This window comes from Lacerta agilis, chromosome 9, assembly GCF_009819535.1.
Source record: "Lacerta agilis isolate rLacAgi1 chromosome 9, rLacAgi1.pri, whole genome shotgun sequence".
NCBI classification, from domain to species: domain Eukaryota; kingdom Metazoa; phylum Chordata; class Lepidosauria; order Squamata; family Lacertidae; genus Lacerta; species Lacerta agilis.
The window spans coordinates 49,982,093-50,008,086 of NC_046320.1; positions in this window are offsets into that span (position 1 = coordinate 49,982,093).

The following is a 25,994-nucleotide window of genomic DNA, read 5'->3' on the forward strand; positions in this document are numbered from 1 at the left end:
GGTTAAAACAGCAGTGAACTGGCTAAGTAATCAGCATGCCACAGTGAGCGTCATCTATTCAGCAATGCTGCGCAATGATGAGCAGATACCTTTAAAGGGCTTGACTCTGCATATCTGAAGGGCCATCTCCGTGAATATGAACCTGCCCATACACACAGATTTACAACCAAGGACCTGGTCTGTGTCGTCCTCACTCTCTCTAACTCCACTATTAATCTGAGTGCAGACTGTGGAATGCCCTCTTGAGGGAGCCCCATCCGACTCCTTTACTAATGGCTTTCAAATAAACCAGAAACCATTTTCAGCAGGCTTCTGGTGCTGCATGGTTGAACACTTTTTAAAATTAGATGACTTGGTTCTGCCATTGTAAGACATGATTTTTTATTATTCATTTTGGTCACAACATGTGATATTGTCATTGTACTGTTTTTGTTTGTTCTTTATTTATTACATTTGTATCCTTGACTTTCTGTCATTATAGAACTTGTGACGTTCTCAGGCAGGGTTGTAGTTCTCCATATGTTTTCATTCCGTGCCCTGATAGAACAAGCTAGTTGTGATTAATGTATATCTAGTTAATGTCAATAGGGCTCAGTGCAAGCAATATCCTTTGGATCTGAGTTGCTGCTACTGGTACTACAATGTGATTGATGCCTTGGGTCCCTGGCCCCAACCAGTTTACAATCTCAAATAGACAGCAAGGGTGATGACATGGGGAGAGGAAGGGAATGGCAACAGAAGCAGGTGAGCATTTTCACGTGATCAAAATACTGTGCAGCAATGTCTCTGGATCTCAGTCTCCTTCACTTGACAACTAGGCCAAGTTAGAGTTTTCTTATTTCAGATTGATCCTGCCTTATCCAGAGTTGGCAAAAAGCAGAGGACTTGTCAGTTTTGACAGGCAGAACCACAAGTTAAATCCTGAGCTTAACATCGCCATCTGCGGACATAAAGATGTATATCTGCTTCAGCCACTGTTTGGCTTGTCCACATTGCATGCATAATCCACGCTGAATCACGGAGCTAAAATGCATTCTCAGCTAACCCTTGCTTAAGATTGCAATGTGACAGATATGTGCAGTGCCAAGAAGGAAGCGATGGGTCTTCTTAAGATCTAGGGGGTCCTGTGAGAACCAAATGGATGGTAATTGAATTATACCAAGTTAGGCTGCAATCCTATCCTATACACAATTATCTGGGGCAAGTTGCTTTGAACTCAGGGAGACTTTCTTCTGAGCAGGCAGGCATTGGAGTCCACGACTAGTGGGCTTTTGTTTGTTTCTGGTTTTTATTAGCCTAAAGTTAACCTCTGAACAAGACCTAGCAAATAATGGCATTGTTAACACACCTTTTGGTTTCTGTATCCTCTTAGCCTAGAATGTCCAGACATTATGTCCTCTGCATGGATATGCGCTCAAATCTATTTGGGACACATTCCATACCCATCAACTGCCCTGGAAGAATCCAGACACCCCATTCCCCGCCCCACCCCCCACAAGAGCATGACGGCCATTTTGGGAGCCTTGCTCTTGTGCAATCTTGAGCCAAGATCTCGTTCTGAAAAAAGCATTTTTTTCAGGTCCGCAATCTTGTGCAGTGTTCCAAAATCTGTGTTTTGGAGTGTTGTGCCCAAAAAAGTGTTTTTTCAGGGTCTGCAATCTCTCACTGGTTACATGATCTATGCGGTATTTCAGACCCGGAATATAGTGTTCTGGATTTGGCATATGTTGTGTTGAAGGGTGTGACATTCCGTGTTTTTTTTTTTTAATGGAAACTGCCATGTAAATTGCTCCTCAAAGCTTCTATTACCTCCAGGAGGTAAGCTTCCATCAGAGACAATGTGGTATAGTGGTTAGAGTGTTAAGTTCAGCAATATATGCATGTATTATGAATACTTTACCCTAGCTTATCTATTTTTTTACACACTACTTACCAGGAGAACTGCACTGCAAAATTTAAATAAGTATTAATTCTGAAAGACTGCTGTATTCTGGTCCACGTATTATATTGGAAAGTTCTATTTAGGTAGGTTCATCTTTAAATGCAAAATAGATCAAATTTCTCCTCCACCCCTACAACAAAACAACAATTTTTTTCCAAAGTCCTAAATCATTTATGCTGGTTCAGTTCATCAACCAAAGGGGAAATGTGGATAATAAGCAAAGCCCATTAACAACAGCAGATTTCGGGTTACTCCTATATGCAACTACTGAAATACAGATAGATGGAAAGACAGAGAGGGAGAGAAATCAGCTTGTCGGATCGTTGCCAAAAAAGAAATTACTATGCATGGAGCAGAAGACAAGGTCAAACAACACACATCATTTTTGTCAGCGATAGGAGTATAGCGATGCTTGCAGCAAGTCTACCTAAATGATGCTGTAAAAGCAGGGACCGATAAGGCGGAGTGCTCACAACTTAGCAACAGCTTTGAAAGTATTGTCAATAAATGCTACAGTTTGAAAAGAGGCCAACTGATAGGATGCGATAATGCTGCACAATTGAAGCAGCACTTCAATATCTAATCTGGGGATTAGTGTAGATCGGGAGGTTCACACTATGAAACGTGTCAGGGCTGAATTTATAGCTTTGGTCCGCTGATATAAATAAATTACAGATTAGGGGAGACAAAGTGCATTGCAGCTGATCCAAAAATATTGCCTCTTTTAAAGCCAGACAGACTCACATTTTAAAATCCATTAAAAGGGAGCAAATTTCAGGTGTTCAGAGACAGCAAAAGCATGTCTCCAGTGTTTTATTTTGCTTATTTATTTAATATATTTTCTTTTAAAAAATCCCACCTTTGTATTGACATGGCCATCAATGCAGTTTACATATTTTTTATTTTTTTAAATGCAGGATGATAAAGCAAAAATAAAAGCATAGGAGTTAATACAATTAAGCTTGCGCTCTTAGAACTGGCCAAAGGCAAATTTTCGCACAACACATAATTAATCTAGGGAATTTGCTACTGCAAGGTATATTGATAGCTACCAAGTTGGATGTTTTAAAAAATGGTTAATGCACATCTATGGAGGTTAAGGATATCAATGGCTGCCAGCCAGGATTAAGCTGTGCAATAGTGTCAGAAGCAGTTGGGTCATAGAATCATAGAATTGTAGAGTTGGAAGGAACCCTGAGGATCATCTAGTTCAACCCCCTGCAATGCAGGAATATGCAGCTGTCCCATACGGGGATCAAACCTGCAGCCTTGGCATTATCAGCACCACGATCTAACTAACAGAGCTAACTGACTTATAACCAGTGCTTTTCTTCTAGAAAAAAAGATGTCAGTTCTCATGGTTCCTACAGTAAGTGCTACATTGTTGGACCAGTGTTTTTCTTCTAGAAAAAGGTGATAATAATAATAATAATAATAAAATAAAATAATAATAATAATAATAATAATAATAATAATAATAATAATAATAATAATAATAATTTATTTATACCCCACCCACCTGGCTCAGTTTCCCCAGCCAATCTGGGCGGCTCCCAACAGAATATTAAAAACACGATAAAACATCAAACATTAAAAACTTCCCTAAACAGGGCTGCCTTCAGATGTCTTCTAAAAATCAGATAGTTGTTTATTTCCTTGACATCTGATGGGAGGGCATTCCACAGGGTAGGGGCCACTGCTGAGAAGGCCATCTGCCTGGTTCCCTGTAACCTCACTTCTTGCAGTGAGGGAACTGCCAGAAGGTCCTCAGAGCTGGACCTCAGTGTCCGGGCTGAACGATGGGGGTGGAGATGCTCCTTCAGGTATACCAGTACTGTGTACCCCCAGAAAAAAGTACTGCTTTATACCTCTGAATATTCACTGAAGTGATTCCCAACCTGTTGACTTGTGTCCTCCTTGCAAGCTTCCCACATGCATCTGGTTGGCCACTGTGAGAACAGGATTCTGGACCAGATGAACCTTTGTCTGCTCTGGCAGGGCTCTTCTTACAATCTTAAAGACTGGCTGAGGGGAATGTGGTGCAGGTGCCTCTGGAGAGGGAACTCATTGGTGAAATTGTTTTTTTTTGGTGAAAATTGTACATATACATCCCACTTTTCTTCCAAGGCCCTTAAGGTGGCAAACATGGTTCTTCTCCTCCTCAGTTTATCCTCACCTGTAAAGTAGGTTAGGCTGAGGAATGGTGGCTGATCCAAGGTTTCCCAGTGAGCTCCATGGCTCACAAGTCCTAGTCTGAAAACTGAAAAGGCACATGTGCTTGCAGAAGCCCCCTGGAAAAGGTGGAAATCATAGATGTTCTGCTAGTGATGTGCTCACATTGGAGTCTATAATAAAGTGCTCAAGGGAATATTGGGAGCATGTCAGGGTGTCCAAGACTCTACAGGATCCCAAGTATCCAGATTACCCAGACACCCCACATGGAGTCCTGCACTGCAATGGGAGGGGTGAGAGAACAATTAAAGGTAGGGGAGAAAGTGTAGCCCGATCTCTGCTTTGGCTGCAGTAAACTGGCTTAGGAAGTGGCAGGAGCTCTGCCACTGAATCTTCACACATACACATACACCCAAACACAAGAAACGATGTCCCATATCACCTAACATAGGCATCAACTTCTGGAAATCACAGGGGCCCAACACGACGACCTGATGTCACACACACAACTTCACAAGGAGCCAGGGGGCACAGCCAAACACGTCTGGCTCTGTGTTCTCCCACCTCCGCCCTCTGAACACTGAACACGGCCCCTAGGAATTGACGCCTTTGTCACCATAGGATTGCTCTGCCTACCAGTAGGAGACAAGAAGGCACAAATGCACACTAATGACAACAGCAACAATGAAGAAGAAGAAGAAGAAGAAGAAGAAGAAGAAGAAGAAGAAGAAGAAGAAGAAGAGGAGGAGGAGGAGGAGTTTGGATTTGATATCCCGCTTTATCACTACCCAAACGAGTCTCAAAGCGGCTAACATTCTCCTTTCCCTTCCTCCCCCACAACAAACACTCTGTGAGGTGAGTGGGGCTGAGAGACTTCAAAGAAGTGTGACTAGCCCAAGGTCACCCAGTAGCTGCATGTGGACGAGCGGAGACGCGAACCCGGTTCCCCAGATTACTAGTCCACGCTCTTAACCACTACACCACACTGGACAACACAAGAGGTTCTTGAGCCACCCTACATTGCTGATGAAAGTTGAGCAAGCCTGTTCAGCAGCCTGTTCTACCTTAGCACTTATGTAGCATGTAGAGGTTATTTCAGACTTCCAAACCTACAAACTCTGAGGTTCGGTGGAGCCGAATCACATGATCTGTCCTGGAGTGAGGAAGACCAGTTGAACACTTTATTCTTTCCATGTGTTAGTGCACTCACTGGGAGTGAGGGGGCAGCATATTCAAGCAACGGTATTGATGTATTGTGGGAATATGCTGTTCAAATGCCCCCCCCCTTCCCCACAGTACAGTCACAATCCCAATAAAATGGATTGTCAGCTTTTGATGTATGAGCACTTCTTTGAGGAGTCATGGGCCCAGTTCCTATGTTGCTAGTGCATCAAGTGTGCTTCTTTCCCATGGCTAGATCCCATATTTCACCAGCAATATTTGGCTGATGGCATCATAAGAAACAGGTGGGAGGTTTGGTTTCCAAGGCTGTGTTGCTAGCTACCAAGGAAGTAAGCACTGACGTAAACTTCCCTTGTGTGAAAGGAGATGGATTGACACACGAGCCTCAGAAAAGGAGAGCCTAGAACTCCTGTAAACTTCAGTACACTACAGCACTTCAAAAAACCAGCTGATTTATGTAGTATCCTTTAGATTTTATTTTTCTGTTTTGACTGTTAGTTTGTTCAAATCTTGAATTACATTTTGATTTTTATGTATATTGTCCTGGGATCCATGTTTGGGTTAAGCCATGGTTTAGAAATGTTTAAAACAAACAATCAAACGATATTCTTCAGGATGTAAAGGGCTGATAAATTGCACATAGGTCATCAAGGCAAACCGGTTCCAGATTTTGTTTGGCTAAGTTTTACAAATGGGGATGACAAAAGAAAAAGAGAAAAGGGAGATCCTCTCAGTTGTTGGGAGAAGGGTGACTTCTTTACAGACTTGTTCCATAGTAAATCCAATTGCCTGATTTACAGAATATTACAATGAATGAATGAATGAATCCATTGACCATTTTTCAGCGCATGTTCTTTTCATAGGTAGCGATCTTAGTAAATAGTAATAGTCTGCACTGGCCACTATATACCTTAAATCTGTTTATGCATATGCATATGTATACAAATCAGGCCAATGGACCATCAGCTTCTTCATTCTGTGCAAACGTCTGCCATTTGGATTAATTTTAGGTTGATTGTGTAAATAAGCACATTCTCACCTCCACCACAAAAAAACCCTATGGAGTTTTGCTTCTTTCCTTTTTGGTGCTTGTTGGGGGCTGTGTCACCCCAATTTATTTTTTCCTTCTTCAAATACAGGGGTACTCTTTTCACACATAGAACAAATTAGAATCAGGAGTTGTTGTTCTTGGTTTTTGTTATTGTTATTAAAAAAGGAATGAGGTTTCCATTTTAGAGAAAAATCTAAAAACCGCATTTCAAACACTGTTTTCAAATTGAGCTTAGAAGCTATTCAAAATCCTGTCAAATAAAAGGAATCTCCGACTGTCACGATTGTTTAATGTAATGCATGTAAGACACTTGGTGGTGGCTGCTGTTTGTTTTTCAGCAGCCGAGGGAGCCTAGTGTAGCTGGCAGAAGCTGTTTCGCAGCACTTGCGTGGAAATTTCAAAGTGAAATTTAGTGGGGTATGACATGCTTCTACTTTCTTTAGTTTAAAGCTTGATTGACACATGCATCTGTTTCAATGTGAACAAAACTTAACTCCATGAAACCATGTAATCCTTGCCTATGACATTATTACATAGGAGATATGCCCTTTCATATGATTCCTGTCAGGGGAGCGGGTACCCATATTTACAGTCTAAGAGGCAAATTGTTGCTGTTCCTATTTAATTAATTGAAATTATGTTCCACACTTCAGCTGAACATTTCCAGTCTGTATTGTTACAGATTTGGAGTACTACAATATATTAGTGAATAGCAGAAATTAATACCGGTAAATCATAGTATTCAGGCAATATTGTGACATTGAAGGGAAAATACAGGCTACAGTAGTTCTCCTGAGTGTATTCCATGCAAAGTAGCCTGTCTGGGACAGTTGAATGTACAGTGGTACCTCTGGTTATGAACTTAATTTGTTCCGGAGGTCCATTTTTAAGCTGAAACCATTCTTATCCTGAGGCGTGCTTTTGCTAATGGGGCCTCCGGCTTCGTGCATGCCTCCGGTTTGTGATTTCCGTTTGCATTCTGGGGCAAAGTTCGCAACCAGGAGCAGCTACTTCTGAGTTAGCAGTGTTCGTAACCTGAAGCGTTCATAACCACAGGTACCACTGTAGGTCATTATGAAACAACAGACAGTCGTTATCACCTCACGTCTTCCGCTCTCAATATGCTTTTATATATGTGGCTGTCCTGCCTTTAGTCCCCCCCCCCCAAAAAAAAATTGGTGCATCACATCATTATACGTTTCCCCTCAGGAAAAGCAGGAAATCTTTCATTCTCCTCTTTTGACACTTAGGGCAAGTGGTAGCTTTGTACTGGCAACTTTTGACGGTTTCTCCAGAAACACAAATGCCAATAAAATCAGACGAAGTGCCATGGGGAGGATCCATTTCAGCCCACTAGTTTGGTTCCATTATGCTGTGCATTCCTATAAACAAAAGACTGGCATCATGACTGGTCATAAATATTCCTTCCATTCCAAACGAGTCATCAGGGAGTTCCTACCTTGAGATATTATTTTCCCCTCTCCCTTAGCTTTTAAAAAAGGAGCCATTGTTTCCCTTCTTATTCTGACCATGTAAATCTGTTGGCTAATGGAGGAACAATCAGAGGTTTGCCTCTTGTGCGACTGCAGAAAGAGCTATCAGTAAAGGGGGGGGGGAGAAAGGGACACATTTCTTTCATTTGTGAGAAATTATATCCAGGTTTAAAGCTGTTCTTGAGCCACTACTGTTTGCTTTCTTTAGAAGGAAGCTGTGCTGGTGCCAGACCCCATAAATGCAGGATACATGTGTCAGCAATCTCCACAAACTCCATCTAGAGCCCTTTATATTCAATATTGGGATATTTATTAGGAGCAAGCCTTCCCTGAAGTGCGTTATGGGGGTTTATGCTAAGCCATTGGTAGCCTCATGGAGGGTCCCCTTCCTCTTATTTATCGCCAGAGATGTTTAATCCATTTCCTGGGGCATCCCACTGAGATCCAAGGCTCATTATTAACCGAGTCTTTTTGGGCCATGGTCTCCAACAGAGGTTTGCAATTGAGTACCTGGAATCTTCTTTGCTGGTTTCCCATTAGGTAAACCAACTCTTGGTTTCAGGGGGAGAAACACCTCCACCATGAATAAAAATAGTTACATGATAAATTAAGTATCTTTCACTCTCTCTCTCTCTCTCTCTCTTTTCTGGTCTGGCATGACCTTCATTTTGTAAGACATTTACTTGCCTGTGGTGTTTTTGTTTGTTTTGAAAATGCACTTCACGAACATCAACAAGCTCTGAGGATGTAGCTTAGAGTATAATTTGATCCCTTTTCCTTGTGTGCTGACCCTGCAATATAATTAGCTAACTATGCACATAAAAGCATAACAGAGATTACTTCAAAACGCTCTTCAAAATGTAGTTATAGAGTACTCAGATTCCCAGCTGCTGTAAATAGAGGTAGCTTAACTTACAGAAATGGAAATTTTTCCATTGGGTCTCCCACTCCTACCCCAGGCCTAATAACAACAACACAACTACTACTACTACTACTACTACTAACCACTGGCCCTTCGCCAACAACAATACAAAATCAAAAGTTAAAAACATTGGAAATTACAACAGGCATAGGCAAATTCTGGCCCTCCAGATGTTTGGGACTAAAATTCCCATCATCCATAGCTAACAGGACCAGTGGTCAGGGATGATGGGAATTGTAGTCCCAAACATCTGGAGAGCCGGAGTTTGCCTATGCCTGGATTACAATCACAGAAATAGCATGGGCCCTGAAAGCACACATCTTAGGAGTCAAAAGGCCAGGGTAAAGAGGTGTGTCTTCAGCATTCACCAAAAACTGCTTAGTGAAGAAGCCAGACATATCTCTCTGGGGAGGGAAATCTACAACTTAGGGGCTGCCACTCTCACAGTTTCCAGGGACCGACGACCATTTAATTTAACCACATGTACAAAGACAAGGCTAGCTGCCAGCCAGCCCTCAAGAATTCACTGCTTACTTTAGTGAATTTCACAGTTCCTTCAATAAAATGTGGGCTAACATTAATGGCAATCAAAAACTCCTGCAGATGAAATTGCTACCATGTTATGCCTGCCTACTGGTTTTTGTTTTCCTTCCTTTAAGGAGCTTCTGGGTTGGATCATCTACGAATTCAAGTGTAAGACAGGAGAAATGGCACTTTTAAGAGCATTTGACTTGGTGATATCTAAAGTAAAGGTGCAAACCACTTGTGTATCGGGTGGAAGTGTTATCATGTTCAGTCAGTGATAACGTGTCCACAGCGACATTGCAAATTTCCACATCTAACCGCATAATGTTGAAGCAGTTTCAGCCGCAGTTAAATTCTTCAATGGTGGTTTACTGGTATACAACTTGCTGCTTTCCTGTGAGTAAAGGTTGCAGTGCTTTGGACTTTTCAGTTTGGAGAAAAGGCAAGTAGGAGAGACATTGTAGAAGTTTACAGAATTCCATATGGCATTGAGAAAGTGGCATCTGCTAACTCTAGAACTCGTGGACCCCCAATGAAGGGGAATGTTGGAAGAGTCAGGACAGAGAAAAGACAGTACTTCTCCACTCAGCAAGTAGTTAAAATATGGAACCTGCTCCCACAAAACTCGGATGGCTTTAAAAGAGGATTGGACAAATTTATGGAGGAGAAATCTATCAGTGGCCACTAACCCTGACAGCTGTGCTCCGTGGTCGGAGGCAGTAATGCAACTGAATGCCAGTAAGGGAGATGCTGTTGCTTTTGGGTCCAGCTTGCAGGCTTCCCACAGGTAAATGCTTTGAAAACAGGGTGATGATGATGGTGGTGGTGATAATTAATAATTTATTATTTATACCCCACCCATCTGGCTGGGTTTCCCCAGCCACTCTGGGCAGCTCCCAACAGAATATTAAAAACACGATAAAACACCAAGCATTAAAAACTTCCCTTAACAGGGTTGCCATCAGATATCTTCTAAAAGTCAGATAGTTGTTTATTTGCTTGGCATCTGATGGGAGGGCATTTCACAGGGTGGGGGCCACTGCCGAGAAGGCCCTCTGCCTGTTTCCCTGTAACCTCACTTCTTGCAGTGAGGGAACCACCAGAAGGCCCTTGGAACTAGACCTCAGTGTCTGGGCTGAACAATGCTAGACTAGATGGGCCATTGCCCTGATTCAGCAGACTCTTCTCGTGTTATGTAATTGTCGAGGGCATTTCAAAAGAGCACTTGCCAATACCAATTTGAATACCTGCTTACAGCAACCACCACTGAAAAATCAATTTCATTTCAAACTGCATTGGCTGCATCATTAATTCAGGAGGTGGGTGGGGGGAACCTTCCAAAATAATTTCAGATAAAGTCCTTCCCCATCTGTCTCCTTTGGGAAGTTCAAAGTTTTGCCGTTCCAGACAGACCTGAAACCCAGCCTGGTTTTAAAAATATTCTATTGTTTGTCTCTGGTGTTGTAGCTCTAAGTTAAATGGGGTCTAAAGCTCTTGAGGCCAACCTCTACCCAAACATTGTTAAAAGGCTTGTTCAGTGACACCTTAATTTTTCACAGGCTGCAACTGCAGCCCAACTCCCACCCACCCCCTCCTTCATAAATAGCACATTCCTAGGCAGGCTCCAATCATGGATCCACACTCAGATGACCCCTTGACATTTCCCAGTCACTGCATGAAGGCTGTTCTCTCTCTCTCTCTCTCTCTGGAAATAATCTAAACATTGATTCACCAAACTGACAGAAAAGAACCAGAGATAAGAAGAAAACTGTCTATAGACACTTACAGAGTTAGCAATCCTTCTTGAACGGGACAAAATGCTTATAGTTTGCTTTAACTGGAGAAATGACCAAATGCAGTTTGCCTTTCACGAACAACCAGAATGGAAGTTTGGGCAGTTTGTCTTAGACCAAAATGGCAGAAGTCTGGATGGATAGCAAGCTGATACTCTAACAAAGCAATGAATTGATTTAATCAGCAGTTAGAATTTGTAATCTTTTTAATTATTTGGGATCAGAACTTCATACCTATAGTTCAACCATATTCAGCCCACTTATGTGCTGTGAGGGTAGACTGGTAACTAGGCATTTTCCTCATCTTCAGTTCATCACATTTCTGCATCTCTGTCCCCTCCCCCCCCAATCCTCATGAAAATTTGCCAGCATTTCTCCTAATATGCATTTTTTTGCCTAATAGTTCTCTGCAAGCAATTCTCCTAATATAATGTAATTTAAAACAAAATAAAAAATAAAAAAAATCCTTCCAGTAGCACCTTAGAGACCAACTAAGTTTGTTCTTGGTATGAGCTTTCCTGTGCACATGAAAGCTCATACCAAGAACAAACTTAGTTGGTCTCTAAGGTGCTACTAGAAGGATTTTTCTTATTTTTCTTATTTTGTTTTTACTATGGCAGACCAACACAGCTACCTACCTGTAACTGGAATAATGTAATTTAGTGTGTGATTTTCACCAATAGGTGCCTTTTGTGCACACTAGTATACATATTTCTCTACGTACTTTTGGTTGGAAAAAGGTGTGGTTTGGTTTACACATTGTTTCAGAAAGTTAGCTAGGTCCACATTAAAATGCAAACTAAATTGAATTTATACCCTGTTCTTACTGCTGTTCTCATTATTCTCACAGATCCATAGCTCAATAGAATCTATAAGTTAAGGATGATGCTTGCAGGAAAAATTCCCATGACATCTTATGTATAGACAATGTAATATTTTTTTGTAATGATCCCAATCTGTGTTAATATCTAAGAATTTAGCATATGTTAGATTTTTTCCAAATACCAAAGAAACAAAACCAAAAACCCACAAGGTATTGCCTTATACTGTGCCACAACATTTGTCCACCTAGCTTAGTTTTATCTATTCTGTTGAGCTGCCTGAAGCTCTTCGGAGCTTCAGAGAGCAGTTTTCCCCTGGACCGACCTGGGATTGCTTGTGATTGAACCTTGGAGGACCTTCTGCATGCAGACTGTATGTTTAACGCTGAACTATCACTTTGCTTATACCAAGCAGATATTTTGTACCCTGGCTTTGGGGCTCATGTCTGCATCTTATGCAGAGAATTACAACGTTCATAAAAGCCAAGAGAGAGAGAGAGAGAGAGAGAGAGAGAGAACCTCCACCTGTAATAGATTAATACTTGCCTTTCCCAGTTTGTACAGCTAAAGAAACAAGGAGGAGACATGTCTCCCTAATATGTTTTTTGCACCGGAGGAAAGTGACTTCAAAATATACCACTTGTAAAGATATGGACCATGGATGAAAGATTGTCAAGTCATAAAGATGAACCATGTTTAACATCCCACCTGACACTAGGATACGATGTTCTCCCTACCCCCAATGGCTTTCAAAAAGAGGTGTCACTTAAAAGTTGAAGTGCTATCAGTCTGTCTGGGAAATGTCCATCTGAAGGCATTCTGCCGACTCTGAATTCTTGCCTGCTGCTGTCATCGGTTTAATAGGTTTATATCTCATCTCCAAGAATTATACACTAGCAGAATGGTTGAAGCTGGCCTGAAAGGAAGGTGGGAAATGCTCTCAGTGCAATCCATTACTATCCTGTTTTAGAAATGTTTAGATGCCAGACTTTGCTGCATTATACAAATGGGAGACTGGCAGAAAATATCGAAGCTCTCAGATATCCATTATCTCAGAATGAAATAAGATGTAGAAGAAAGAGAGTATAATAAAATGTGCAGGCCACTCCCATCATCCCTGACCATTGGCCTTGCTGGCTAGGGGTCATGAGAGCTGGGAGTCCGAAGCATCTAGACGTTGGCTTCTCTTGAGTTAGGGGAAGGGTGCAACAATTCTACTCTCTAGTCAAAAAATCAGATGAAAGAATGGTTGGATTTGGTGTGTTGTTACTAGGAGAATGGGGAAGATGACTTAAATACTGATTACTTAGTATTGCCAAACAATTATTGCAAATGCCTTATATGTTAAAATATTCCTGGAGTTTGCATTGAGTACTGAAGATAATGGCAAACATGCTCATCTAATGTTCAAAGTAAAAAAGTATAAATGAATAAGGGCACCGTTTCAAAATGGAAGAGATCCACACCCCCAAATCTTTGTTCAAATATTATCGTAGTACAGCGGTACCTCTGGTTAAGTACTTAATTCGTTCCAGAGGTCCGTTTTTAACCTGAAACTGTTCTTAACCTGAAGCACCACATTAGCTGCGCCACCAGAGCACGATTTCTGTTCTTATCCTGAAGCAAAGTTCTTAACCTGAAGTGTTATTTCTGGGTTAGCAGAGTATGTAACCTGAAGCGTATGTACCGGTAATCTGAAGCGTATGTAACCCGAGGTACCACTTCATTTCACTTGGACCTTCTAGGACAGGGGTCAGCAAACTTTTTCAGCAGGGGGCTAGTCCACTGTCCCTCAGACCTTGTGGGGGGCCGGACTATATTTTTTTTGGGGGGGGGGGATGAATGAATTCCTATGCCCCACAAATAACCCAGAGATGCATTTTTTTTTAAAAAAGCACACATTCTACTCATGTAAAAACACCAGGCAGGCCCCACAAATAACCCAGAGATGCATTTTAAATAAAAGGACACATTCTACTCATGTAAAAACATGCTGATTCCCGGACCGTCCGCGGGCCGGATTGAGAAGGCGATTGGGCCGCATCCAGCCACTGGGCCTTAGTTTGGGGATCCCTGTTCTAGGACATGGGTGAGCCTTTAACCTCCTGTCTCAGACCAGACACTCTCTACTTAGACCACACCCCTCCACAGCCCTGCTCCATACACTTCTTGAGTGTTTTTGCCTGGCTGGAATGTGTCCTTAAACTGTGGGAATGCCCGATGCTTGCCTGGGGTGGATAGGAGATATGGACATGGAGTGTGCATATTGAGAAAGCTTTGGATTTTGCCATGGCTGGAATGTATCCTACTGTACAAAGTTAAGAGTCACAACCATTACTCATCCCCACATTTGCCTCTGGCCCCACCCATCACAGAATGCTGGCTCTGGAAGGATGCCCACAAGGGAATGGGCCTACTCAAACGTTGGGTCATGCATGCTTAGTGTTAAAAGCAGCAAACAACCCTCTTCATTTATATAGTTCGTCTAATGTGCTAAGGGTTTTGCAAGTTTTTATCTTGGTTTATGATGGATAACAAGCCAGCCTAAGGGGTGCCCATAAAGTCAATGCGTATTGATGCTGAAGATGGAACTGCCAGCCCATTAAGTGATGTTTAGCATGAGTGGGAGAAAATTCCACTGCGTTGTTTCCTCAAAGATGATTTTGATTTAGTGACAACGGTCTCTGTGCTAGTGTTTACCGGTTTAAAGGATTACAGAGCCCCTTACATTTTAAAACAACAGAGGATCCAGAAGGATTTTATATTTAACCTTTGTTTATTTCCTAAATCATGCATTAATGTGATTTGGGGGTATGAAATACACAGTGCTAAGTGTTCTCTGGCTAAATTGGAGTAATCTAGAAAGTGAGCTTTGACAGTGGAAACAGAGTGATTAATCTCCTTCTTCTTTCTCTCTTCCACTTTGCCTTTGGGGGCAGTGTTAAGAGTTTGCCTTTTACCTATGAAAATTCTTTATGAAACAGGGTGGCTTCACTATTGCATTTAGTTTGCCGGTCCATAATTTGACCGAGCTCCTGCAATGACTGTTATTTGTTAGACAGGTGGACAAGGCTTGGTGTTGCCTAATAAGTAGCATTGCTTGTAACAATACTATCATAACATGACCAACTGGGTGAGAAAGCACAGGAGAGCAGAGGGAGACTTAGTAGGGGAAGGGAAGTAGATTGTTACTGTATCTCTCACTGTACAGGCACATATAAGTTTGTACCAGAAACACAGTGTATAAATGTTTCCAATACTACTACTACTACTACAGTGGTACCTCGGGTTAAGAACTTAATTCGTTCTGGAGGTCCGTTCTTAATCTGAAACTGTTCTTAACCTGAAGTACCACTTTAGCTAATGGGGCCTCCCACTACCGCCGTGTGATTTCTTTTCTCACCCTGAAGCAAAGTTCTTAACCTGAGGTACTATTTCTGGGTTAGCGGAGTCTGTAACCTGAAGCGTCTGTAACCTGACATACCACTGTACTACTAATGCTAATAGCAACAACTAAATAAATTTAGCCAGAATGGAGTAGTGGTTAGGGCAGAAGCAGCCAGATGTTGCTGAACAACAACTTACACCATCACTGACTATTATTAGGGCTGATGAGAGGTTTACTCAACAACATATGGATGATACTTGATTGTTACCTGTGGGTTAGACTAGAATGGAGGAGACCTGGATTCAAGTCAGCAATCACTTAGTCAAATCACTCTGTCTTAACCTACCTCATAGGGTTGTGGTGAGGATGAAGTATCTAGGTATAAACCATGGACACAACCTTGAACTCTTTGGAGGAATGGTGGGATGCAAATGTAAACCAAAGAAATCTCTCAAGTGGGATCACAGGTCTCAAGCTGGTATGAGAAATATGTTTTTGTGTGAGAACTCGTCCCACTATTGTCTCTGCTAACAGGTTTAGCAAGTTTTGTTTCGTAGTGCTTGAAAAAAACTTGAAAAACCAGGATTGTTAGTGGGAGCAAGCAAACATCTTGCTCAAACCACTTTCAATGAGTTTCTTAAAAGCTATTGTCTGCCCCGAGTCTTAGGGCCCAATTAGACAAGATAACAGTTTCACAATTAGCAATTGTATGAGTGGCCTTCAACCCCAATATAGTCCCGGCCCAAATATTCCCCATACCTTTTTTTTTATTGGAGAATGTTATTATGTGTTCCAACAACAAGGGGTTAAAAGCCACTTTCCCCATATCAGGTCCTGATCCAGATCATGTTCGCTGTGAGATATATATAAATGTGTGTGTGTGTGTGTGTGTCCAATCATCCAATAGCTGATTGAATGGTGTGTAGCATCTCATTTGGTCCTCATTAGTTTTAGGATTTAATTAATTTGATTTTCTAATCAAGATTCCCCCCCCCCCCACAACACTGTGTAGTGCAATAAAGTATAAATAATTATCTCATTACAAATTCTTTCATGGTCATTTTTATCTCTCCAGTTGGTACTTACCTTCACGTTAAAGACACACATCCAGAAACACACACCCAACACTCTTTTCTTTTTTTGTCAGTGACAACGGTGTTGTATTAATGGGGAAATGTCCTCAGGCACTACAAGGATTACTCTGTGAGTGTCCAGAGGACAGAAGATAAGAGAACTAGACACATGTTTAAGTTTTGGTAGATAGAAGGGGAAGAAGATCCTATGTTGAAGATCATGCACATCTTTGTAACCTTTGATCCACAATGTTCAAAAGATGTGCTTTAATTGTGCTAAAAAAAAACCCACTTTGCTGTACACTCAACTCATGACACTTTTTATCTTTAGAGGAAACACACCACTCAGTTGATGTTTCAGCAGAATCATGGATGTCCTTAGCCCTGTTGATGTTCATTAGGTACAAATGACTTTATGGATGACACTAAACAGACTGATATCTGTTAGGCCTACCCCAGTCCACCATGGGTTCAAGTGTACCATTGAATGGAATATGAACATGCCTTTGGATGCAACCCACTATCCTGGGAACTGGAGGGTTCTGAATTGTGCATACAGGATCCAACTTGAGTGTGGGCACAGACTCCATGGAAATGGTACATTCGAATATGCAGAGGTTGGGGCACTGTGACAATGTGTCCCTAGCACTTTGCACTTTTCTTGGCCTACTCACTCCAAAATGCAACTTCAGCAGTGCATCTGTGTGAGGTAGGAGGCTTCCTTTTGCAATGTCTGAGACTTGGAGGGTAGAAGTAGCCTTGGACTCAAATCCTCACACAGTCATGGATCTGAGTTTATGAAGCAGAAATGTAGAAAATGAATATGCATTACACTTCACAGATTTATCTCCTGAGCAAATTAAATGTAAATGGGTGACCATGAACTGGGTTCTGTGTAAGCTGCATCTTAATTTGGATTCTTGCCACCTTCCAGGGCTTTCAAGAATGTGAATTCACCCCATGAAATACCGTATTGGCCTGAATATAAGCCTCACTCCCTCCCCCCACAACTCCGACCGTGAAAAGTTAAAGTGCGGCTGAAATTTGCGACCTTACAAAAATTGGCTTTTATGATATCGCTGCTGAAACAGAAGCACGGTAAAACGCAACGGGTATGAGTGCCTGTGGAATTTTAAGGGAATGGCTTATATTCGGTTATTATCTTTTTCTCTCTCCCTCCTTGAATTTTAAAGGTGTGGTTTATATTCGGGTACGGCTTATATTTGGGCCATTATGGTAGGTGTGTGTTGTTGCTTAGAAATGACAGCATCTGTTTGCTATATGGAGGTGATACTCCTACAGAAGCTTTCCCCCCAGGTGCACAACCCTTGAGATACAAAAAGTGCATGCAGTCAACATTAGCATATTCAAATCCCGCACAGTTCCTAGTGCCAGCAAATCCTTTGAACTTTCCCACAGAACAATTTCCCCTTGCCCATTAAGCAGCTGCAGTTTGACAAATGTGTTCTTAGTGTTGATTCAGTACATGTGTTTTGAACATTTTGATGTATGTCCCAGTGTTGTCTACTTGGTCGTATAAACAAGCATCCTGACATAACACATTCTCCTTGCACATGGATGAAGAAGGGAGGTAGAGCACATACACAACTCGTCTCAAGGATACAAATGAGGTGGTAAGAACATTAAACAAAGCTTTTAAAATGGATAAACAATATAGTAGGGTGAAAGAGTAAAAGTAAAATAGAAACCAATTCACTCATAGGTTGGGCTGCTGGGCTGTAAAACACTGAGTCATACCCTCCAATGGGAAAACCAGGATGGCAGCTTCTGGGGCTGCACTCCCATGTGTCACATGACCTATGCAAGACCATGACCCTGGGGAAAAAAGCTTTTTCTGGCATGGCACCAAAACCACACGTTTTGGGGCTCTGTGCAAGATCACAGTGGTGAAAAAGCACTTTTCTGAGGCAAGATCATGTTCCAAAATTGTGCGAGAGCATGGCACCCAAAATGGCCATTGTGCCATTTTTTTTTTCTGGGACAGTTGCAGGTTATGCTGAGGCTATGCACACACTGTATATTTAAAGCACATTCAGAGCACATTCTTTCCCTCTGCAGCGTAGTCCCCACAGATTTACAATTCCCAACAACCCTTAACAAATTGCAGTGCCCAGAATTCTTTGAGAGTGAGAAAATATGAATTTGATGATGTTGTGCACACAGACACAGACACACAAGGAAGACTAACTTCTTGTGCTTCTGCTTGTTGTAGTAAAGCCACCAGTAACTTAACCCACTTCTTCAAGTTTAGTAACATTATAGTAATGCATATTTTTAGTAATGCAAATATAGGGTAATGCAAATTTGTAGGAGTGTTGAGTGCCCAAATCCAGTTTGTTGTTGTTGTTGAGCCTCGGTGGGGTGGGAAAAATGTGACCTTTTTGGTAAGAAGAGAACTTCGATTAGTTAAGTATAAAAGAAAATGAATGATAACGATAATGATACATTATTATTTTGAATATATTTTCATTGGAAAAGAGCACTACATTATATTAAGTACTATTATATTAAGTACTCATTTAAAACATAACCACCAATTTTCATTTACAGTACATATTCTCTTTTCTCCAATTCTCTTTTCAGAGGCATCAGAGTGAAAATTAATTGAAAGTCTCTCTCTCTCTCTCTCTCTCTCTCTCTCTCTCTCTCTCTCTCTCCCCCCCCCCCCCCTCTACACCAGTTTGGTGTAGTGGTTAAGAGCAGCAGACTCGTAATCTGGGGAACCGGGTTCGTGTCTGCACTCCTCCACATGCAGCTGCTGGGTGACCTTGGGCTAGTCACACTTCTCTGAAGTCTCTCAGCCCCACTCACCTCACAGAGTGTTTGTTGTGGGGGAGGAAGGGAAAGGAGAATTTGAGACTCCTTCGGGTAGTGAAAAGCGGGATATCAAATCCAAACTCTTCTTCTTCTTCTTCTCTCTCTTCCTCTCTCCCTCCCTCCCTCCCTGAAAGATTGAATTCATCAAGCCTTTTATGCAATTCCTTTTTAGAATCAACATATACCTGGAATGGGAACCATTTACCTAATAAATCATCCTTGATATAAGTGTGCAAAGCAGCCTTGATTTGCATAGACATTTTCTCCATTATAAACAATTCCTGTATTTTCCCCAGCTGAAGTTCCACTGTGGCAAAATAAATTGTAAATTCCATTTGCAATTATAAATGTGAACTCAATAAATTGTGGACATCTTTAAATGAATCTGACATTCTGTCAGAATATACCTGAAAGTAAATTGTGTTTCCTCCAGGTTTTTTGGGGAAACCACTTCTAGCTGAGATGTACAGAAACCATATGAAGCAGAGGCAGCTGCAGTTAGTTTCTGGGCTGACATGCCTGCATAAATCAATGGACTGGATTCTTGTTTGCACTGCAGAATTCCCTTTGTCACATTACCATGCTAAAATACATTTAACATGATGTAGAATCAACACAGTTTGTAAGTGAGCTAAGCATTTGAGCCACACCGAGCTATCTCTTGAACTTTGGAACCATTTCAGAGTCATGTCAAATTCATGTAGGGTTGGTGACTGCATTCCTTCAGCCTAGACTGAAACATGTGGCCTCTGTGGTTTGAGGGTATGCAGGGAATGTAAGAATATAGAACTTGGGAGTGTATGGAAAGGAACTGACCAACTTGAGGGCTGTGAGCTTAAGAAGAGACCTGCTGGATCAGGCCAAAGGCCCCTCTAGCCTAGCAGCCGGTTGTCACAGTGGCCAACCAGATGTTTGCAGGAAACCTGAAAGGAGGATCTGGGTTCAATTATTCTCTCCCCACTGATTGGCAGGTCTCAATGAGCACTTTGCAGGACCCATGCAGCCAACGTGATCTGCAAGACCTGTGCAGGCAATGATATCAAGCAATTGACAGGCAGGCAGCCCCACCCACCTGTCAAACCTGACTTGCAAACCTGACTTGCAAAGGGTGGGGGAGATTACAAGCTGGACTACTGGTCAGATCTAGTTCCCCACCACTGGTTTGATATATTAATATTCTGCCTTTCAGCCCCAAAGCAATTGAAGGCAGCAGTCAATGAAGACAGTAGTCACCAATATTGTTATGAGTTTGGAATGTGTGTGTGCCAGTCTGGATTGTACCTTGTGCCCCTTTGAAACCTATGAGGTAGAATCTATAAGAGGAAACTAGCCAAACCAGTTCCAAAGGAATGACTTTGGCTGGCTAGTTAAGTACCACGATTTGCAAGAGGTTGCCATAGAAACAGATGAGTGGGCCTTTCACCACCCACCTCACCTGACTGCCAGGTAGAAAAGCAATATCCAGAGCTGTTGGTGTGAGAGAGCTGAAAGCTGGGGAGAGAGACGTGGCTGTTGTTTGATAATTTTAATATTTCTTGTAAATCTCTTAGAGGACAGGGGAGCACCTTGTTTTCCTTTGTCTCTGGCAGCAAAATGCATTGGGCTGGCCTTGAAGGGGGGGCATAGTTTGGTCTCTGCTACCAGCCAGGACACCAAGCACCACCAGGAGGCAGCCCCTGCCTCTCAGGAAGACCGTTACAGCCCCATCCATTGGCCAAACCAAAAGCAGCTGCCCCAATATTGGGTTTCCCCTTTCCTCCCTTCCATTACATTTTCCCATTCATATTATGTCTACCCTGGGATAACTCAGTCAGTAGAGCATAAGACTCTTAATGTCAGGGTCATGGGTTCAAGCCCCACATTGGGCAAAATATTCCTGCATTGCAGGGGGTCTCTTCCAACTCCATGATTCTATGGTTCTACCTGATTTATCTTTTCATATATTACTGCACTTAAAAAATGTTGGTTGCTTTAGAATTGCTGAACAATTGCTCTTCCAACAGCAGTTATCTGAATCCCTGATTGTCTGCGATTGCCAGTGGTGACAATTCTGAAAAAGAAGAAGACAACCCAGTGCTTGTTTGGCTTTAGATGCTTTGAAACATCAGTGGACCAGAAAAATAATGGCAGTACATTGATACGAAACGACAACATGTTCAAGGAAAACCAGAGGAGCAGGGATTTGGGAATCATTTTAGAACCAGAAATGCTCCAATTTTTCCCTGGTGCAAAATTCGGTGCAGCCCAAACTACACCTTGGTGTACTTTTGTAAGTGCAACGCAGCAATTTCCCATAATACCCAGGCTGTCATTTACCTGTGGTTCATCATCCACAACGTGAAACAGCAGCCTGAGTGACACTGTCAGTGTTTGATTTTCACTTATTTGCTGAGGGGTGGGGGGAAGAGTTAAGGCAAATATGAAAGTGATTTCAGCTCAAACTTCTTGTGCGAGCTATTAAAGCAAACAGCAGATCTTTGGTGTGGAATATGAAGCAAAGGTAGAAACAATAGGCAATCCCTCTGTGTCAGCATGAGAGGATTATCCCTGATCTATTGATAAATATATAGATATTTAAAAAGAAATATTTACTTAGCATAGTGAACGATCATCTCTAATTAGATGATACATTACACAAATACACAAATACTAAAGAGCTTCATCTTAGAAAGACTGAAGGGAATTAGATGGGTCACTCTTCCGCCTTTGGGATGTTCTGGGAAGATTGGCAGATGTAAGCGTCTGTTTGCTCTGAAATTTCGGGTGAAATACAGGGAAGGTACAAACTTCAGGGAAGATGGCAAGCTGTGTTGCTTAAAGAACTCCAAAAGAGGGCAGCGTTTGCCTCCCCCACCCTTGAAATCCTGACTCTATTGTGTCTGTCTTCCTTTCTTTTGACTTAAGCCATGTTGGGGCTCCCTCTGCTGTTCGTTTTGAGTTTTAAATATTGAAAAGGAAAAAGGGAAGGAGGAAATATAATGCAAACAATGTCCGTTTCTATCCTGTTCATTTAGGTGTAGAAATATAAATTGTTGTCACCATTTATTTAGATTTCTTACTCACTTTTCATCTTGAGGTTCTAGGGTAGGTTACAACAATTTTAAAATCAGGCCCCATCTGCCTTCTACCATGTTCTGCTGCTGCCTCTGTGAGTGGCCTGAGCTGCATATTATTATTACCAGGTATTTAATAAATTTGTCTATGCAATGGTTGCTATGCAGAACACCAGAAGCAGGAACAGCAGGAAGTTAGTATTGTTTTGCAGGAGCTCAGTTACATGTGTTTCCTTACATGTTTCTTTCTTTAAGAAGTGTATGTGAAGTGATATTTAATCTACCTAGACTGCAGATTAGCCAGTGATGGGTTCCACCCTGAAAGGTTCATATTCCAAGGTGAAGACAGTGTCTCAGCCCCATTTGGCAGAGTGAGGCAGAGTGGATTTTGACAATCTCCCACAATGTAGAGACGCCAGCCATCTTAAGTATCTGCTAAGCCATTCAATTGGTCAGCACGTGCTAATTTGACCCAGGTTAACTGAGAAACTGGATGTGAGCTGTTATAATTCCCCTTATGCCAACACGTTTCAGGAAAATGCAGCCAAATGATTTTAGTGGTGCCTTTTTCCACAGAGAAGGGGGTGGTGTCAGAACCATCATTGTGACTGTCTCTGGCATTCTTGTTGCAGAAAGAGCTCAGCAGCACAACCCAGGCATGCGTTTTCCTACCACCCTACATCTTGAAGTAAGTAAGCCAGGATCACACAGAGGCCCTGCGCTTTGGTTAATCCCACTGGATTTGCCCTAGCCTTTCAAGCCCCACTTCCTGTCTGAACCCGCCTATACGTTCTGAAGAAAAAGAAAACAGGAATTCGGTGGGCAGCCATCTTCAAAATGCCAAACATTTGCTATGCAGGTTAAACTTCAAAGGGTCTTTGTGGGTGGGGAAAGAATCCTAGTCATTCTTTGACTTCAACAGACAGTGTGTAGGGGGGTATTTTCCTTCAAATCGGGCCTGAGCTCTTAATAGAGGGGAACTCCAGCTCTCCTCAGTGATGAGAATTTGTATAATCAAACCTAAAAATCTATATACATCTCTCTCTCTCTCTCTCTCTCTCTCTCTAACTCTTGGAATCAACACAACAACATAGAACAGCTTTGGTCACAAAGCCTCCTTGCATACATTAACATTGTCCCACAAGATTTGTGGATATGTTTTCTTTCTGACTTCCAATGGCATATTTCAACACAGAAGACGGATAACAAACAGACGAATTCCATTTGGCCATCTGCTCAGAGCTTCCTTTAACTAATATCTGAAGGAGGTCCCACCCGTTTCAATGCTACACTTTACTTTGAGAAAAGCTGGGCTGAGTTCACTTAATGGTTTTATATTTTCAACAACTGGAATAAAGAAATTAAATATCCCTGTGATCTCTAGAAGTCCTACCTTTGGCAAGCAAAATGCTTTCTCCACTCCCACCCAGCAAAAGCTGTTGAAGCTGCAATCCCATTGAGCCCAACAAGACTTGATTCTGAGTAGACATATATAAGATTTCACTATTAGATGGACTATTGCTAGAACAAGCGGGTGGGGGGGGATAATAATGTAAGTAAAATTCACAACCTTCTCATCTGCTTCTTCAAATAGCAAACCCATAGCTGCTCTACAGAAATATTTATTAGTCCATAGATTGTAGAAAATCCTTTGGTTACCACATTACAGTAACTCAGAACATTTAAAAAAAATTTTTGGCAGGGATCTCAATCTCTCTCATTTCACCAGAAGCTAAATTCCAATGTAGCTCAAGGGAATGAAATGTCCCCAAACCAAAACCAAGGGTGTGGTATCAAGACATTTGGTTCTCTGGATCAGTTTTTGTTTCTTTCATCCAAATATGTTAACATTGGCTGGAAGAACAAAAAACAACAGATTCCAATCAATAGATTGTGTGGGATCTTCTTTTGTCAAAAAGAAAACTTTAATTTGGGCAATTAAACCTGTATCCTTTTTGGAGGGTTTTTTTTTTACCATGATATGTTACCTGGGCTAGGATTTGAAAAAAAAAAAACAGCTCCACCCCATGTGTAAAATTCAGTTGGTTTCCTTGTGATATTTTTGTGTGTGTGTGTGTGTGTGTGTGTCCTTGGTGCTTTTTGGGTACAGAAAGAAAACTGTAAATGGTAAATTGCTGAAATTTGTTACCGCTGTGCAGGTAACAATGTCTTAGAAAGAATATGCTGCAGGCCTACTTAGGTGTAAATTCTGCAACAAAAAGTATATGAGAACCCCAAAGGTCTGGATTAGGTCAAAAGCATGGCAGTCTTTTAAAAATGCAGATTCCCATAATATCCAAGGAAACCATGCAGGCTCTTTCCATTTGCCTGCCAGTAACTGGGGTGGGGGCTTGCAGGCTTATTATGGGGTAGGCGCTTCCCATACATGCAAATCTTTTGCAATGTCCACATGACATTGTTAGCATCAAAATGCCAGTTTCATACTCCCATAATTTAACCTGGAGTTATATTTTCTGGGGGAAATGGGAACAGTTAAAAAAACAAAACTGTTATCAATAACCAGTTTCTGGTATCTCAATGACCTGTTTATAATATTCAGCCCCCAGGGAGAATCACTCTACATCCTCTGGATCATCCATCTCCTTTATTCTTGCGTCCTGAAACACAGAATGTTTTCTTCTGATGCAACGAAATATTCTTCTGTAGATAGAGTTAATCCACTCTGCGCTCTCTCTCTTGCTCTCTCATTCTGCTGCCAAACTTGGCTCCACTACAAAACGTCATCATTGCCAACAAGATTCTTTAATGGAGTACAGAAGAGGAACCAAGACCACAACAAAGGAAGACAATAGCTGCCTTTACTTGCTTGCTTTGTCCTCCAAAGGGCATATAGGCATTGTGGAAAGCCCCCATATTACCATCCTATCTTCAGCATCAGGAATGAGGAACCTGTGGACTCCATATGTTATGGGACTACAACACCCATCATCCTTGACTACCGACCCTGCTGGCTGGGCTGATGGGAGTTGAAGTTCAACAACAGCTGGAGGGCCATAGGTTCCTCATCCCTGCTCAGCACAGAGCACCATCATCAATAGACTTGAATACTTGTGTACTGTTCTGCGCAGTAGCCCTGTACAGATACCTTCCCCCCATCCCCAAATAGAAGAATATTACCTCTGACACAAGCAGAGAGCAGGAGGGATCAAGGACCTCCCTTCCTGATGTGCTCAAAGGATGTTAAGTATGTTGTCAGGCAAGCATTAGCCATGCTACATTAAAGGGGAAGGCAAAATCCCTCCAGGGTCACCAGCCAAGTGTTCTATGCACTTAATGCTTAAATAAATACCTCTCTTGAAGTTATAAGCTAGCAGCATTCCAAGCTCTTCCAAACAAACTATAGGCAGTAAAAGAAGAATGCGGTGCCAGCAATTCTGAGCAGCAATGTAGTATCTAGTACCAATATAGAAGAAGAGACTGCTCAATAGCCACTGCCATGGAATAATAATAGAATCATAGAATCTTAGAGTTGGAAGGGATCCCAAGGGTCATCTAGTCCAACCCCCTGCAATGCAGGAATCTCAGCTAAAGCATACATGACAGATGGCCATCCAACCTCTGTTTAAAAACCTCCAAGGAAGGAGAGTCCACCACCTCTCATGGGAGTCTGTTGCACTGCTGAACAACTCTTATTGCCAGAAAGTTTTTCCGAATGTTTAGTCAGAATCTCCTTTCTTGCAACTTGAAGCCATTGGTTCGAGTCCTATCCTATGGAGCAGG